Source organism: Hyperolius riggenbachi, chromosome 7 (assembly GCF_040937935.1).
Source record: "Hyperolius riggenbachi isolate aHypRig1 chromosome 7, aHypRig1.pri, whole genome shotgun sequence".
NCBI lineage: Eukaryota > Metazoa > Chordata > Amphibia > Anura > Hyperoliidae > Hyperolius > Hyperolius riggenbachi.
The window spans coordinates 254,888,207-254,899,864 of record NC_090652.1 but is presented as its reverse complement, the minus strand read 5'-3'; positions in this window follow the sequence as shown (position 1 = coordinate 254,899,864).

The window sequence follows — 11,658 nt, the reverse complement described above, 5'->3', positions numbered from 1 at the left end:
AGGACAGCCAGGCAACTGGGATTGCTTAACCCTTTCGGGACCGGCCGCCTAACCCCCCTTCAGGACCAGGCATTTTTGCAGAAGGGGGGGGGGAGCGCGTTTGGGGGGCCAGGCAGCCAGGTGTCCCCCCTTATCAGCAGCAATCACTCACCTTCCAGGCTCCAGCGGCGAGCCTCCGCTCCGGCTGGCATCTCAGCTCCTACTGCCGCTCAGTTCCGGGTCGCGGCTTGATGACGTCATCAAGCCGGGACCCGGTGCTGATGTCAGAAGGAGCAGAGATGCCGGCAAGAGCGGTGGGGGGTGCCGATCGTCGCGGGAACGGCAGGGAGGTGAGTGGATCCTCTTCTTTCCCCCCTACCGCCGCAGCTGTCAAATTGATCACTACGATCCGACGGAGATCGTAGTGATCACGTGATCAGCAGCCATGCACAATGGCTGCTGATCACTGAGGGGAGATGTCGCTGTCATATGACAGCTTAATCTCCCCTCTCTAGTGCGCACGATCGCGTCGGGACGGTTCGTTCGCGCAGACGTTGAATCAATGTCCAGTCAGAACGGTAGCACCACCTGCTGGACGTTGATTCAACGTACTTGGTCCCCAAAAGGTTAAAAGGGAATAAATATGACATCCTCCATATCCCTTTCACTTCAGTTGTCCTTTAAAAGATTCCAAGGCTCTACTTTGGCTCTAAGATCTTCTTCATAGTAGAAGAATTATATTAGTAGTATTATTATTATTACTACCATTTTTTACATCATTAAACTATGGCATGCTGCAGAGGAATGCTAACATACAAGAGTTATGTTTAAAATATTCACATCTGTAGTTGGTAGCTATTGGTAAAAGCATACAGGTTTCTATGTAATACTATGAGATTAATGTTAAAGGGAACCTAAACTGAGAAGGATCTGGATTTTTCCTTTTAAAATAATACCACTTACCCGACTCTCCTACTGATCCTGTGTCTCTAATACTTTTAGCCACAGCCCTTCAACAAGCATGCAGATCAGGTGCTCTGACTGAAGTCAGACTGGATTAGCTGCATGCTTGTTTCAGGTGTGTGATTCAGCCACTACTGCAGCCAAAGGGATCAGCAGGACTACCAGGCAACTGGTATTGTTTAAAAGGAAATATCCATATCTCTCTCAGTTAAGGTTCCCTTTAAGATATGCAGCTATTTTAGATACAACTAGCACTAAATGTAGTTCTTTACAGTAACAGGCAGGCCTTTTTCGAGTTATCATGAATATCATTAGCAGAATTCTGAACGTCACGTACATTGATGGGATGGTGGACTCCCTCCCTCACTGAGTCACGACAGCCTATGTGACTCATATAACTGATAGCAAAGTCTGCGGGCAATGTCAATGGACTCCGGAAGTATATTTCAATAGGACAAATGCGTTGCCTTATTTGGCATTTGGGTAGTTGTAGCCCAGTGGAAACCATTATATTATGTAGTTCAGCCGTGTGCAATGTACAGCCAGAGTAACAGTAGTGCAGGGAACAACAGCTCACTGTATTCCAGGCTGTGGACATAAGTCCCCTGTCCATGGTGCTGAAAGCATCGAAAGCATACTACGTGGGTAAAAGTACATCAGTTTATTCTGTGTTTAAAGGGAATTTAAAGTGAAAATAAACTTATGATATAATGAATTTAATGTGTAGTACAGCTAAGAAGTAGAACATTAGTAGCAAATATACTATATGAGTCTCATATTGTTTCCAGTACAGGAAGAGTTAAAGTGGACCTGAATTCTTGCACAGGACAGAAGATAAATATAGAGAAATACAACCTGTATGTATTTAGAGAGTTTAGCCTGTCTAATTCCCCCTTATTTGTGTCTAATCTGTCTAAATTGTAATTTGATCTCTCCCCTGTGTCACCTGACTGCTATGGCACAGATGGCAGATAAGCTCATTTGTAAGCACAGGATGTTAACAATATGTCTGCTTCCATGAAAGCAGGAAATAAAAACAGTGCAGATTTATTTTAGGATTTGTATCAGCTGTAACAAAGAAATTTTTTTTTGTTTAAAGGGAATCTAAAGTAAAAATAAACAATGATTTATATGTGTAGTACAGCTAAGAAATAAAACATTAGCAGCAGAACGATGAGTCTAATATTGTTTCCAGTACAGGAAGAGTTAAGAAACTCCAGTTGTTATCTATGCAAAAGAGCCACTGATTTCTACGACTTTCAAAGTCACAGAGAGCTCTGTCTTCTGAAGCTTATAATCTCAACTAGCAGTCGTTGTATTTTATTTTTCTCTGCAGAGAACAGTTCAAAAGTTCACTAGCCTGCTCTGTAAAAGCATTTAGAATGCTGAGTAGTGTGTAAACTGCAAATATTAGAGAATGATGCAATGTTATAAAAAACACTATATAACTGAAAATAAAAATATGAGAATATTTTCTTTGCTACTAATGTTCTAGTAATTAACCATACTACACAACCAATTCATTATATCGTCTTTTTTTTTTTTGTTTTTTTGCTTCTGCGTCTCTTTAAAAGTTATTATGCTGTTGCGCATCTTTTAAAGAGAACCCGAGGTGGCCTTGTATTACGTAAGTGGGGCACAGAGGCTGGTTGGGCACACTAACACCAGCCTCTGTTGCCCCATCGTGTGTGTCAAAGACCCCCCTGCTCGCCGCTAAACTCCCCGCAGTGCTGGCGACACGCAGCACGTCGCCAGCACAATGTTTACTCTATCGCTGTCTGTCAGTGCCGCTCCCACGCCTCCTCCGCATCGCCGCTACCCGCCCTCGTCCCTTCCCTCCAATCAGCGGGAGGGAAGGGACGAGGGCGGGTAGCGGCGATGCAGAGGAGGCGGCGGAGCGGCGCTGACAGACAGCGCTAGAGTAAACATTGTGCTGGCGACACACTGCGTGTCGCCAGCTCTGCGGGGGTATAGCGGTGAGCAGGGGGGTCTTTGACACACACGATGGGGCAACAGAGGCTGGTGTTAGTGTGCCCAACCAGCCTCTGTGCCCCACTTACGTAATACAAGGCCACCTCGGGTTCTCTTTAAAGCAGAGATTAAGTTTTGAGTTCAGGGCCGCTTTAAGAAACTTCACTTATTATCTATGCAAAAGAGCTTATCTGAGCTCTCCAACTAAAGGTGCATACACACATCAGACTATAGTCTTTGGAAAGTGAAAGATCACAGACCAATCTTACCACCCTTCATGTAGTATGAGAGCCATACTCTCAGGGCCGGCGCTACCATAGAGGCAGAGGAGGCAGCTGCCCCAGGGCCCCAGAGCTTGTAGGGGCCCCCAGTGGCTACAAGAGGAAAAAAAATTCAAATCGGCCTTATAGTTTTTTGAGAAAATCGATTTTAAAGTTTCAAAGGAAAAAAAATACACATTTAAAAACCTGCCGACTTTAATGGTTGATAGCAAATCCACCTTAAATGCTAGAAACCCTAAATTTCCAGGATATGTTAAGGAGATCATTAGGAATAAGAGGAAAAAATAATTTTTCAAAAAGACCTTATAGTTTTTGAGAAAATCGATTTTAAAGTTTCGAAGGAAAAACGTATACTTTTAAATGCGGTAAATGTCACTTTTAGTAGCAAACCTAACAGTAGTGTACTTTTACATGCATCAAACGAAAGCGCAATAAATTTCCTGACGGGGTTTCCAGGGGGTCTATACGCAGCTGCAGCGCTTTGGCCAGGGATCGCTATACAGCCGCAATATGGCTGTATGAAGATCCCTGGCATTTTTTCCTATTTTCCCAATTTTTTTTTTAAGTTTAGAGTGTGGGAATTTTTTTTTTTTTTTTAAATTATGTGGGGTCCCCCTCCTGAAACTTTTTAACCCCTTGTCCCCCATGCAGGCTGGGATACCCAGAACGTGGAGCTTCGACCGATTGGGACTTCACACCCTGACTATACCAGCTTCAAAAAAGGTCCCCTAATGCCGATTTTTGTTCCGGGGTATATGTTGGGGGGGGGGGGCCTAGGTTTATTTTGCCCTGGGGCCCCATTGTTGCTTAAACCGGCCCTGCATACTCTACACAGTCTTTTCTATGGAGCTGAACTCCACATCAGAAAAAAATCTTTGCAAGATGCTGCACACACAGATGCTGTACAGACACAAAAGATCAGTATCTGCAAAAGATCTGTTCCTGCCAAAAATCCATTCCTGCAAATTGTAATGATAGTCTATGAGATCTGCAGATCATCATACACACCTTGTTTAACTGACATTCATCTGCAGATCAGACAATCATCTGCAGATCTGAAAATCCATCCTGGTGGATCTGATCTGCAGATGAATGTCTGTTAAACAAGGTGTGTATGAGGATCTGCAGATCTCATAGACTATCATTGCAATTTGAGGAATTGATTTTTGGCAGGAACAGATCTTTTGCCGATACTGATCTTTTGTGTCTGTACAGCATCTGTGTGTGCAGCATCTCGCAAAGGTTTTTTCTGATGTGGAGTTCAGCTCCATAGAAAAGACTGTGAAGAGTATGGCTCTCATACTACATGGAAGGGCTTAAGATTGGTCTGTGATCTTTCATTTTCCAAAGACTATAGTCTGATGTGTGTATGCACCTTAATTTAGTCAGAGAGCAGTGTTCACTTATACCACAAAGAAACAGTGAAAGACAACTTTAGATAAGATTTTACTGCAGGGAAGTTCAAAGGATCATTAGCTCTGCTCTGTTTCATAGTTTAAAATGCAGAGATGCAGAGACATGGTTTGTAAACCGCAAATATTAGAGAATGATCTAACGTTATAAAAAAAAGCTATATAACTGAATAATAAAAATATGAGACTCTTTGCTACTATTGTTCCATTAATTTTCCATATTACACAAACAATTCATTGTATCATACTTTTTTTTCGCTTCAGTGTCACTTTAATTCCTGTATTAGCTAACGTTGTATTTATGAATCTCAAACAATGGCTGCGCTCAGGAACACCAGCAGACTGCGTTCCACACTCCAAGTGGCATACGTTACTCCTCCACTCAGGTTCAGGCAAAGACAGCTCCACTTCAGTGAGAAACCACCACCACACCCCAAGCAGTGGCCACTCACCGTTAAATGAGACCCTCAGTTAGATGGGTCCACAGCGCTTGTGGGGTCGTCTGGCCACCCCCTGCCACTCAATTGGAAGATCACCTCCTCACCACTTTCTGTATCAGCTGCTGGTTCCTTTCACCTCAAAAGACATATACCAGAGCTCCCATAGCGTAAAATTGTATAAAATTTTTTATTAATAAAAAGATTGCACACTTACAAACATATCCAGGTTTTGCGTGTAGAGTTTTAGTGGGCTCCACCCCAAACGTTGGCCACCGGGTTGGCTGTAGAGCGCTGTATTCTATCGCCTTCCCCTCTGCGTCCACGTTCCTTCCCCTGGATAGTGATAAGACCGCTTGTACTTTACCGGTTTCGTCGCTCTAGGCGACTCCTCAGAAGCATGTGCGGCCTGCATTTGTTTGTTTTAAATACCCTCTGCTGACACTAGGAAATCCCTCCCCTCCCACCCTAACCCGGAAATGGTACCTTTTGCCTCATAGCTGTCATCCAATAGCTTTCGCTGTCTAGTGATCTCTGCTTTCCAGGCTAGTTTACATGCCCAGGAGCATATCCTGTGCTCCTGTCCTACACGCCTAGTGGGCGTGTTCGTTTACTGGTTCCCTACCCGCATCAATGATCTAGACTCTATTAGGGAATACCTGGCCGCATATGCAACGCGCATCGACCGCCCTCCCCACCGCTTACGCGGCAATGGCTCCGCCCTCCGTACACCATTAGGTGACCATGACGACGTTCCTCTCTGCTCCCTCCCCACTATGCTCGTCATCTGCCAGATGACTAGATGAGGGGGGATGCCTCCGGGACTAGAACCCAACACCCCTTAAAAACTCTCTTTTGAAATGGGAAAAGCACTATAACAGATACAATTGAAGGAGGATTGCAATTTTTTGTTAAGGTGAAGGTTGGCAATAAACACTAATAAAGGGGGGTTTGGGGTGTGTTATAGAAGGTTAAAGGGCACTAATTTTGTGGTATCACTCTTAGGGTGTTGGGAGGGAAACCCTGGAGGCACCCTACCTATAATAAAAGTAGGGAAAGGAAGATGAATTTAATGAACATGTATTAGTAGAAAAAAGTATATCGATTTGTTGTAATATAAAGTAATTGTAACCTTTTGTCAGCATACGAAATGTAAGGATCAAAGTATAGTAACAATTGTATATATTGCCTGTGTAATATACATGCAGCCCATGTCCTAAGCATATGACACGTTTGGACATGGAGGGGGGGGGTTAACTTTAAATGGCAATTGGGAAGGCTTTGGAGCGCTTAACCGCATAGGGACAGGCGCTGGGTAGATAAGAATGTCGTCATGGTTACCCACACTGGCGTGGGGGGTGGAGCCATCTGCCGCGGCGAAGAGGGTGATGACGCGCGCTGAATGCGCGGCGAACGAGCATAGTGGGGAGGGAGCAGAGAGGAACGTCGTCATGGTCACCTAATGGTGTACGGAGGGCGGAGCCATTGCCGCATAAGCGGTGGGGAGGGCGGTCGATGCGCGTTGCATATGCGGCCAGGTATTCCCTAATAGAGTCTAGATCATTGATGCGGGTAGGGAACCAGTAAACGAACACGCCCACTAGGCGTGTAGGACAGGAGCACAGGATATGCTCCTGGGCATGTAAACTAGCCTGGAAAGCAGAGATCACTAGACAGCGAAAGCTATTGGATGACAGCTATGAGGCAAAAGGTACCATTTCCGGGTTAGGGTGGGAGGGGAGGGATTTCCTAGTGTCAGCAGAGGGTATTTAAAACAAACAAATGCAGGCCGCACATGCTTCTGAGGAGTCGCCTAGAGCGACGAAACCGGTAAAGTACATGCGGTCTTATCACTATCCAGGGGAAGGAACGTGGACGCAGAGGGGAAGGCAATAGAATACAGCGCTCTACAGCCAACCCGGTGGCCAACGTTTGGGGTGGAGCCCACTAAAACTCTACACGCAAAACCTGGATATGTTTGTAAGTGTGCAATCTTTTTATTAATAAAAAATTTTATACAATTTTACGCTATGGGAGCTCTGGTATATGTCTTTTGAGGTGAAAGGAACCAGCAGCTGATACAGAAAGTGGTGAGGAGGTGATCTTCCAATTGAGTGGCAGGGGGTGGCCAGACGACCCCACAAGCGCTGTGGACCCATCTAACTGAGGGTCTCATTTAACGGTGAGTGGCCACTGCTTGGGGTGTGGTGGTGGTTTCTCACTGAAGTGGAGCTGTCTTTGCCTGAACCTGAGTGGAGGAGTAACGTATGCCACTTGGAGTGTGGAACGCAGTCTGCTGGTGTTCCTGAGCGCAGCCATTGTTTGAGATTCATTGATGAAAATTGTGTATAGCAGCGCACCACCGATAGAAAATACACCTAATATTGATATCAGCGCAGTTTTTGGAGATTTTTAACGTTGTATTTATGTTTATTTTATACATCATTTATTTTATGTACTTTTCCTTTAAGGCTAATTTCACACCAGGACGTTGCGTTAGAGGGGGCGTTAAGGTCGCATAACGTCCCCCTAACGGAACGCCTGGTGGTGCTGGATCTGGACGTCAGAGTGAGCCGCGTTGTGCAGCTTACTCTGGCGTCAGTGATGCCGTGATGCGCACTCTTGTGCGCATGCGGCATCACGTGGTCCCGCCGGCCAATCGCCGCACAGAGCGGCCGCTCCAGGAAGTAAACACTGCACGTCACAACGTGCAGTGCATATTAATTAGCCATGTGCCTGGCAGCTCTCCACTCCTCCACAAGATTACTGAGCATGTGCAAGCAGTCTAACGCGGCTCAGCCGCGTCTAAAGTACTGCATGCAGTACGTTGTCTTGTGACGCAGCGTTACAATGTAACGCAACGTGGGCACTGTGAACAGCGCCATTGATTTTTCATTACTGTGCGGTGGGCTGCGTTACAGGCTGCTCTAACGTGCGCCTGTAACGTCCCACTGTGAAACCAGCCTAAAGCACGAGTACAGTCTCCCCCTTTTCATATAAACTATAGTAAATGTGAATTAATTATCAGTGCATTTCTGTTTTCTATGTTTGGTAGTAATTTTGTAAAACAAATGTGAGTTGGGTGGGTCTTGTAGTTACTTTTAAATTGGAGACCACAGAGAAATTTTAGTGGAGATAAAACAGTCCAGACTTCTCTTCATATCACTTTATCGCCAACACATGAGGTGGTCAGGGAGAATCTATGAGGGGACAGCAGCCAATCTCTTCCTGTGATCGCAGACCCCCTGACCCCTCCCACCTATTCCCTCTGGTGGTAAAAGTTGGATTCTTGGGGCTTGATTCACAAAGCAGTGGTAACTGTTAGCACGCCTATGAAAACCCCCTTAGCACGTCTAAACGAGCTTTTCACGCGCAAAACTTTACGCGCGCAAAACTTTATGCACGTAAAACTTTATGCGTGCACTGCACAGAGCGCAGGGCACTCCGCGCGAAGTGCCCATTAAAGTCTATGGGACTTAGCGCACACATAGGACTTTGCGCGCGGTACTTAGCACGCGATCTGATCGAGAAAACTGGTGCTAACCTACTTAGCACCCTGGTTAGCGCACCTAAAGACTTTACACGTGCTAAGTAGGTTAGCACCGCATGGTGAATCAAGCCCTTTGTGGTCAGCACAGCAGATACAGCTCAGTCTCATAATGACAAAAATCTGCTGAGTTGCAATGCTGGCCACAAAGAGTTAATCTCAAAGCAGCAGAGGGAGGAGTTGGACGGGTGATAGTTGCTCTCTAGATGGGGAACACCCACTCTCTCCTGGTACATCTTGCCTGTGTGCTGTGTCCAATGTTATTCTAAGTGGTGTTTCCTGGCTTGATTTTGTCCAGATGGTACCCGTCCCAATTTTTGTCCTGTATATTACAGATTACAATTGTTTGTGAAGGCCCGAAGAAGGTTACTCCGAAACAAGTCTACGTTGTCACCTTTTCTTTTTTTTTTCAACAATTGCGTATTTCAACATATGTTTTTGGTACTTGATAATAGGATGTTGTTTGCATACATGAATTCGCTTAAAGATTTGTGAACTCTGTTTTTACAAAAGAACTTTTTGATACATTAAAATTTAAGATCATCTTGAAACTTTGTTGTCTCTTCAAAAATACTTTTTTTTTTACTAGATATCCTTGTACTTATATGGTTATATTATTGGTGTTGTGGAGCACCATTGAGGATATGATTTTTGGTCTCCCAATTTTCCCAGTTACAGAACACCCACTCTGCTGTCAGCTCCATGCTTGCTGGAGGGATCTAATCACATGAATGTTTTTTAAAAAGAGAATTTCTCTGGAACAACTTCATCAAATGTGAAAATTGTATGAGTCATTGCACAGTCTCGTCTATCTATCTATCTATCTATCTATCTATCTATCTATCTATCTATCTATCTATCTATCTACTGTATCTATCTATTCTAACAATACAAATCTGGTAGGAAGAACTAGGGCTTTGATTTTCACTAGGTCACTATAATACACACAAGACCTGCTCTATAATACACACAGGGGCTATTTTTTCAAGACAGAAGCAAAGGAATCTGGAACACAAGTGAAGTGGTTGTCCAAAACAACCAATCAAGTTCCTAGGGGCCCCCACCGAATCTAACTTAGGCCCAGTGCACACCAAAACCGCTAGCAGATCGTCAAAACGCTAGCGGTTTTGGGAGCAGAGAGCCGATATTTGCTGGGTGTACACCGAGCGGATTTTGTATGAGATCCGCCGGCCGCATCCACATCAGCATCCACGTGGCTAATGTATCTCTATGGGATGGTGCACACCGGTGGTTTGAGGTTTTTAGCAAACCGCAAACGTGCAGCAAGAGGCATGTTTGCGGTTTGGTAAAAACCTCAAACCGCCGATACATTAGCCACGCAGATCCGCCCGGTGTGCACTGGGCCTAAAAAAGCCAGATGACCATCAGAGGTGGGCAAAATAGTGCCTAGGGCTCCATTTCATCTGAATCCTTTCCTGTCTATGGCTAAAAGTAATAACGTGTCCATTACTGGTACCATTTTTTTTAATCACATGTGATTTTTAGATATGACTTTTACAATCAAATTGTAGAGAAAACTGTGCAGTGTGTGGTGAAAATCGACGTAAAACGGTTATATGGTTGATTGGAGCAGAAAATATAATAGATCCAATTGTTGTATTTTTCGATCTAATCGGAAGAGATAAAATGCCCTAATTGACCTGTTTATGGGAACAATAGATAATTGACTTCCAAAGTTCATATTACTTTTGATCGTGAAATCACGTCAAAAGATCGCATCCGATGAAATAATTGTACCATTAATGGGCACCTTTAGAGACAGAGGAACAACAGGACAGCCACAATATGTATTGTTTACAATTCAATAAATATGTCAGCATCCATGTCCCCCTTGCGTCAGGTTACCTTTAAAGTGAACCAGAACCGAGTAAAATTATTTAAAATAAACACATGATGTAGATGAAAATGAATATTACATACTTACCTCCCTGTCAGTTCCTTTCAGAAGCTCACCGTTTTCTTCTTCTAACAACGACCCCTTTCAGTTCTGACAAGATTTTGGCAGAACTGAAAGATATCAGTTGCTGTCAGTTATATATCAGTTGCTGTCAGTTATAGCTGAAAGGACTACTGATGTGCAAGGTAATGTCCATGTTTCCCTGTGGCTCAAGTGGGCAATATTACAGTTTAACAGTGTGCTGGCCTGGTAACAGTGTGCTGGCCTGGAAGCTGCTATAGGGTCATTGCCATTTTTAAAAACCCATCGATCACAGTGGACAAACAGGATGCAGGAGAGGAGAAGGAGATTGAGGAGTAGACTACACAGGAGGTAATTATCACCTGTGTATGTATATTTTGACTTTTTTTTCAGATCAGGTTTGCTTTTAAAAGCATTTTATAGGTCACTTTTGAAAATATCACCTAGAAAAAAAACTTATGAGAAAAAGAGAATTGAATGAGGGTCATTCAATGTGTCATTACAGGCAGGTGACGTCACAGAAAACTGCCCCTCTCTACAATGAATACATGTAGCTGCACAAGAGAGATATTCTGGCAACCTATAGCCACGTATAAAGCCCGACCTGTCATGTCATACAAAGGCATTCTACAGTAACTAGGAGTGCTTCCCTCTCTATGTACAAGAATGGTAAAATCAAACACGACACCTATAAATATTCCCCAATTATTCTTTTTACTTACAAGACATCCACAGCTCCTTTGGGAGAACAAGTATTTCATTACGCAGGACTCTAATGCCCCCTAGTGCTCGTTTTATGATACATCACCGTACAGTGCAATGATATTTGCGGTACAGAGGACACTTTATCATTTCAGGCCGTTTAGCCCCGAGGAATAAACCTGTTGAGCTCCACCCGAGAAAGCAAATACAGCTGCTGGTTATTCAAGACAAAAAGCCTTTTATTTTTAGTTTTTACAACAACAAAAAAAACGCTACTGTTTATACTTCTATAGTGCAGTTTTAACCCCCTGTTGTACCAGTCCACTGACATTTAGATACTTTAGAAAGTAAATAATGATTTTTTCCCCCCCTGACTGCACTCAACTGAAGAACAAAAATAAATATTTAGCATATAATAGTGCACTTT